Source organism: Eublepharis macularius, chromosome 1 (genome assembly GCF_028583425.1).
Source record: "Eublepharis macularius isolate TG4126 chromosome 1, MPM_Emac_v1.0, whole genome shotgun sequence".
Classification (NCBI taxonomy): Eukaryota; Metazoa; Chordata; class Lepidosauria; order Squamata; family Eublepharidae; genus Eublepharis; species Eublepharis macularius.
The window spans coordinates 13,628,884-13,635,777 of record NC_072790.1 but is presented as its reverse complement, the minus strand read 5'-3'; the positions used below and the strand labels follow the sequence as shown (position 1 = coordinate 13,635,777).

The following is a 6,894-nucleotide window of genomic DNA, read 5'->3' as shown; positions in this document are numbered from 1 at the left end:
GTTGTGGAGATGCTGTTTTTTTCCCCTCACGTGCCATAAATAATCAGGATTTTCAAGCGAGGGAGCTGTTGCCACTGGTGGCATTATAGGTGATGTCACACCACCCCCCCTTTTAATTTTTGCGCATGATTATATCGATAGATCAATGTAAGGGCGAATTTTAAAAAAATGATTGAAAATGAGCACTTGAGAAAGGCTTTGCATAGGGAAGCCTAAAAGGGGAGCAGCATCACCAACCATAACTAAGCCCACCCATCCAAACCGGACATCCCTGCCCTGGCTGACCCAGAGCCAGGGAGGCTGGCACCAATGGGGGAAAGCAATCTCTGTTGGGATGGAGCTTCGGGCGGTAGTGGTGGCAGCAGCAGCAATGTGCATTTGAAACCGTGCTGCTTTTTTCTGGTGCCAGAAGTGCCCCCTCGCTGGCCACCTGAGAGTTTGCAGTTTTTTTTAAAAAAAACAATCAATTTAATATCAATATATCAGTCTATCATTGTAATAATAAGTGCAGCAGGTTCTCTGAATTCCTGGCTTTCATTTAAAAAACAAGTAAGTCTGTAGCCGCTTCCTTTGCAGAGATATGCCTTTTCCCTTATATCTCTGCAAAAGAAGGGGCTGGAGACTTACTTTAAAAAAAATGGAAGCTGGGAATTCAGAGAATTGGCTGCATCTGTTATTACAATGGTAGGTTGATATATTGATATGAAATCAATGTTTACAAAAATGATTGAAAATAAAACCAGGAGGGGAAAAGGAAGGCCGGGGAATGTTTTGGTTGACAAACGTTCAAGCGTCAAAAAGTGGATTAGAGTCAGATAGGAGCGGGCAGGACCAAAAAACCCTGAAACAAACATCATGCACACGAGGAAAAAATTGTCTCAAAACTGGCTTTGAGAAAAAGGTTGGGGTAAAAGTGGTCTGAAAAGAACTGTAAAATAGTTGGGGGGGGGGAACTGAAGAGGCAAAAAGAATGTGTGTGGAAAAACGCATGCAGAAATTGGGAGTTAAATCAGTATGGGGCCAGAGCTAATGGAAAACCCGGTTGAGAAAACTGCTTAGTTGCTGCACAGTTTATTTTATTCCTTTAGGTATTAATATGTCACTTTTCCCCCCAGTGCGGACCCAAGGCAGCTTACAACGTTGTTCTCCCCACCTCACAACCACCACCCTGTGGGATAGGTTATGTTGAGAGGGACTGGCCCCTGGTCCCCCGGTGAGAGTCCGTGGCAGCGAGGGGCTCCCAAGGCCTGGTCCACCACTCCCACCGCTCCACCGTCTTTGCCTCCCTGGCTCGAAAGGCAGAAGGTGGACAGGAACAGGCTGCCTGTATTTAAGGCAGTTCAAAAACGGTGCACTTTGGGGCACTTTTCTTACTGGATTGCATGAACTAATCGTTTTGATCACTTCTGGTGAAATTTTTTTGTTGTTTTTTTCGCCATTCGAGCATGGTAAGCTGCAGTGTTTTGATCCGCTTGAGAAGGAATTGTTTTAGCAGAACACGCTGAAAATGGAACAGTGAAGTTAGATGTCTAAAGAGCAATGCAGGTCCCGGTGGAGGACGGGCAAGGAAGGGAAAACAAGTCGGCCTCCAGTCCAGAACGCCCGGTCAATAAGTTACAGGGCAGCCAGCTTCTTTGGCAAGAGGCAGCTCCTTGCCAGGGAACACACCAAGTTAGTTTTCCGCTGCTGGATTTCCTCCAGTTTAAAATGAAACATGAGTCTTTAACTTGCCTGACTCCACGAACCGGAGGCTGTTCCAATTAATCTGCCCCGTAGATAGCGATACTTGATTTTACTGTTGTCTCTAGGATCGTGTTTCAGGAACTGTAGACTACAGTGAGATGGTAACTGGACAGCAACCAAAGAACACGAAAGTGGGAAGTTCAGAAACGGTTTCCGTGATTGGCAGGATCAAGCTACTGCTTCGGTGTGGATAATTACGTGGACCTCTGCTCCCAATTTGTGTCCAACAACATGGGTTTTCATCTCATGGGCAAGGACCCTATTGTTACCTGAAATGGTCTCCTTGCATAGATATGATTTATGGGGGGGGGGGGGGAATTAGCTGGCAAGGAAGACGGCTATACGAGAGGCGGTAACTGGAATTGCATCACCTTTGTATACCAGGTCCTTATCCCAATAAGCCAAGTGAGTCTGGTGCTTCAAATCAATTAATAACTTTTATTAAAGAACAGAGCTTTATGCACATACACACCAATTACTGGGGGGGGGGGGAAATAATCATGCACACACACATACAGAGTCCTAGGAAATATAGCTAGAAGCGTGGGAATAGAGCAAGAGGGAGTAATTATGTCTACCTATCCTGGAAAGGGGGTCCAGAGAGAAGCTTCAAATGTCCCGCACCGTCAGCCCAGAGAGATAGATGTGGAACAGCGCTTGTGGATCCAGGAAAGTAAGCGTGAACGAAGAGAGACTTGGGGGGGGGGACCCTAAGGGAGAAGCGTGATGGGGCCAGGACCCTACCTTTATAGGTAAAATGTGCCCTGAGGCAGAAGAGAGTTCTCCTGGCAGTTAGGACAAAAAGTCTAATGGTCGGTTCCTGGGAGTAACAAAAGATTTGAGTACTTTGGTTGATGGCTGTCAGGGCGCGTGCAAGCAGATGCAAAACTAGTTCCAGCGCTGCACAAAAGGGACAGTTTTCCTGATGAAGTACCGGAGCCAGGAAGTGTTTTTAGGGAGGGGATACAATGTGCCAGGAACAGCTGTACATGCTTATGAATGCCCTTTGATTAACTCCTCAATCACGGATAGGAAATCTCATCACGGGAATGTGTTAAGTGGGGGTGACTCAGCGAGACCTTTATTGCTCTGGACCTTCCAGAGCATGGGTGGACAGCGAGGCCAGTCGCATCACAAAGCCTCTGCATTCCAGTGCGGCATTCCGTACACGCCTGGTTCCCCAGGGCAGGACCTGGCAACGACAGGGGCTCTCTGGCTGGCAGTGCTGCAGCCATTTTAAACTCCAGAGGCCTGTATACTTTTACTATCATGAGCAGTCATATGAAAACTGCTATTAAAATGGTGGAGGCCGGGCTGACTGCTCACACTATGGTGGGTCACAGCTGTTGCACAACAGCCCCACCGTATATTTTGTTCTGTCTGTTTTCAGGAAGGACCTGCATTGTTGGAAACAAAGGGTGCCATGTCTCCTGCTGTTGGGCACACACATGGAGTGTGGTGTATTTATTCTATGCATTACAATGAAAGGTCTGCTTCCCCCTGACACTGCGAGTTTGTTTAGTCACATGGGGTGGATTCCCGGCTTGGTTAGTTCTGTTTGTTAGCTAGAAGTAGAGGCTGCATGTGCTCCCTTGCTCTGAAACCAGCTGCTCCCGTCCCTGTACCTGCAAGCTAATCAACAGACACTGTTTCCACCACGCCCATCTCTGCTGTAGGAACCTGAGAGAAGGAGAGTACCCTAATCCTGACCTATATGTAAAAGGGAATGTTCACACAATGCCAGAAGCGGTCCTTGGCCGTTTTCACACTGCTTAACTTCCCTCGCAATGACCCGGAACATTGAGCAAATCTTGTGCGAGAAAACGCGATCTTGCACGGTTTTTGTGCGATGTTCCAGGTCGTTGTGAGGGAAGGTAAGCAGTGTGAAAACAGCCCTTTTCTCCTTCGGGTCTCAAGCACCGCATGGGAAAGTTCCCGATTATACACTTGGGTCAATAATGAAGCACTGCAGTAACAACAGGGCCACAAGGATTCTTTCATGGCTCTGCCGTTTGGTTTCTTCTTCACCCCAGACCCCCCGTCCCCCGCTCAGCTTGTGGGTTGTGGTGTGCTGCCCCTGGTTCTGGCCCTGATCCCCGGTGATCTTTTTCTTTCTTTCTTTCTTTCTTTCTTTCTTTCTTTCTTTCTTTCTTTCTTTCTTTCTTTCTTTCTTTCTTTCTTTCTTTCTTTCTTTCTTTCTTTCTTTCTTTCTTTCTTTCTTTCTTTCTTTCTTTCTTTCTTTTATAGTCCGCCTTTCTCACTGAGACTCAAGGCGGATTACACAGTACGGGATTAGTACGATCAGTATCAAGCACATTTCCATACAGTATCAAGGGCATTTCCATAAACAATGTCATAGGGTAAATAGATACAAGTTTAAAAGACATAGTATTCACAAGGATCCAAGACAGAGTAGAAAAAATACTGAAGCAGAACATAATCAATTCTAGGACTAACATTCGACAACATGGAGCACTGGTGGTACATAGGAGTACGTATTTAAAGCAGCAGCTAATATGTAAGGCAATATAGTGATGAAGTCTATGGTCCCTAACTCGTTAGCGAAGCATCTTCCCTACAATACAGCCCTCCCATTTGAGTAAAAAGCCTTTTTGAACAGTTTGGTTTGGCATCGTTTATGAAAAGCCAGGAGAGTGGGGGCTCTTCCGACTTCCTCTGCCTTCTCTTCTTCTATGACTTCCTGCCATGCACATTGCAGCTCAGAGGGCCCCATGCGTCCACTTGGTTCCTAGGTCTGGAAAGAGCGAAGGCCACTCTTCTATAGCGTTGCCCAGTTGTAGGAGAAAAAGGAAATGAAAGTAGAGGATTTTATCCAGGTTGGACTACTGCAATGAGATAACCCTTTGGAGGTTATCCGGAAGCTTCCATTGGTTCCAAGCATGGCAGAAACATGCTTGCTGGTGTGAATTAGGATTAAGCCAAGTCTGAATTTGCCAAAGCACCAGATTGAAAAATCTGAATGCCAGACCACCGGTCCATTGTCAGGACTGTCTCTGACTGGCAGGGGCCCTCCACCCTCTCAGGCAGAGGCCTTTCACGTCAGGTATTAGCGGATCCTTTTCATTGGAGATACTGGGACTGACCCTGGGACCAAAGCAGGTGCTCTGCCCTTGAGCGACGCTGCCTCCCTCAGGCTCCTGAATACAAGAGTGCCTTGGAGGGGAAGATTTTAGGGTGTGCTAGGGTTTCCAAATGGGCTCTCCCCATGAGATTCTCCACAGACCCGCTAACCTGCCTTGGGTCCTGAGATACTTAGGGGAAAGGTGGGCAAATGAAGGAAGGGATGAATGACTGCCAGGTATCACTCAGTTCCAGGGCTTTTTTTCTGGGAAAAGAGGTGGTGGAACTCAGGACCGCACAATGACGTCACTTTGGGTCAGCCAGAACAAAGGAGGAGTTTTTAAAAGTTTAAATAGCCATTGTGAAAATGGTCACATGGCTGGTGGCCCCGCCCCCTGATCTCCAGACAGAGGGGAGTTGAGACTGGCGCAGAGGGCAATCTCAACTCCCCTCTGCCTGGAGATCAGCGGGGACGGAGCCACTGGCCACGTGAATGTTTTGAAGAGGTGCTGGAACTCCGTTCCACCACGTCCAGCTGAAAAAAAGCCCTGTTCAGACCCATATGTGGGTGTGTTTCTGCCTTTGATCACAATTCTGGAACATTTTACTGCTTCCGAGATCAGTCGTCCTGCCTGGCTTTCAAGATCATTTGCATTAAAATCTCGATGGGTTTGTAATCCAAGTTTTGTGTTGCCTGCAAATTGAATCTTTTTCTTCAAGTTGGGGGAGGGGGGCTCCTAGAACCGAAGCCCAGCCGCGCCTCCCCTTTCCCGGTTGCAACTGCTGTTAACTCTCAGTCTTGGGTACGGGGGACGAAGCAATGCGGGTCCCATTTCCTCCCCAGCGAGATTCCGTGGGGACCCCTAAGGTAAGAACGAGGGGTCGTTACGCCGCCACCGAAGCCGCGCGGAGCCGCCTCCCCTTCCCGCGCCGCCTGCGCCGGGCTCTCGGGAGGCTCCCGGCTGCCGCGGCCGGAGCAATTCTCGCCTTCCCCAAACTTTCCCGCCCTGGACAGGAGCGACGCCTCGCCGGAGCTGCAGCGAAACCAACTGTGGCGCTGTCGGTTCTCCGGCCCGGAGGCCGAAGAGGTCGCGCTTTCCGCCGGGCCTGCCTCGCGCGTCCAGCCGCCGAGCAATCCACGGGAGGCGCGCGGCTGGGCGGCCTCTAAGCGGCCAGTGGGGCGCCCGGCTGGCGGCTCCTTGGCCTGACCCGGCCGCAGCGCGCACCTGCCGCCAGGGCCGCCTGCCAGGGGGAGGCGCCGGGCTGCGGCGGGCCTGGCCGCCCCCTCCGCTCCGCTCGGCCCCCGCTGCCGGGGCTCCGGCTCGGCCGGCCCGGCGCGCTCCAGGCGGGCGGAGGGGGCGAGCGCGCCGCGTCGGTGGCGGGGGGTTGGCACAGCGGCCGGCCGGAGCGGCCGCCCGGGCGGCGGCTGCCAATCGGAGAGCCCGCGCGCGGAGGCGGCCCGGCCCGGCGGGAGGCGGGGGCGGAGGCAGCGCGGCGGCGGCGGCAGCCGGAGGAGAAGGCTGGAGCGCGGCGGCGGCGCCCCTCGGCTGCTCTGCCGCCCCTTCCCGGTGAGCCTGGCGGGCGGGCAGGCGGGCGCGCGTTGGGGCTTCCCCGGGAGCCAGGGCGGAGGGGACCCCGCCTCGCCTCGGCGGGCCCCGCCCGGGCTGCGACCAGCGCCCCCGCCCCGGTGGGCTTCCTCGGGCCCGCTGCCGGCGGGGCTGCCGCGCTCGCCCAAGGTCCCGGCGAGAGCCGCCGTGTGCGGGGACGGGGCGCGGGCGCCTGGCGGCGGCGGCGGCCAAGGATGCTTCCTGCGGGCGCTGGGCGGCTCTGCGGTTCCCTGCGCAAGGGACGGAGCCCGGCGGCTGTGGCTCCTGCTTCCGAGGCCGGCCGCCCGCGCCTCCGAGGGCGCTTCGCAGAAGGGGCCCGGAGCCCCCCGGCCGCCTCGGCCCAGCCCGGCCCCGCGGGCCAGACACCTGTTCCGGCGCCCCCCGGCCGGAGGCCCCGCCGCTCGCGAGGACCGGGGCCGGGCGCGGTGGCCCCTCGAGGGCGCTCCGGAGCTCCGGCCTGGGC

General features: G+C 53.5%; 1 protein-coding gene across 1 annotated transcript in view; it reads left to right on the top strand.

Annotated features, from left to right (window-relative positions):
* Nucleotides 1-6,331: 6,331 nt before the first annotated feature.
* The window catches only part of PLCB4 (phospholipase C beta 4), a 263,529-nt gene continuing 262,966 nt past the window's right edge, over nt 6,332-6,894 (top strand). The window contains exon 1 of the mRNA XM_054975769.1: nt 6,332-6,392. The gene's annotated coding sequence lies outside the window, so the exon portion shown is untranslated. The remainder of the gene's footprint in view (nt 6,393-6,894) is intronic.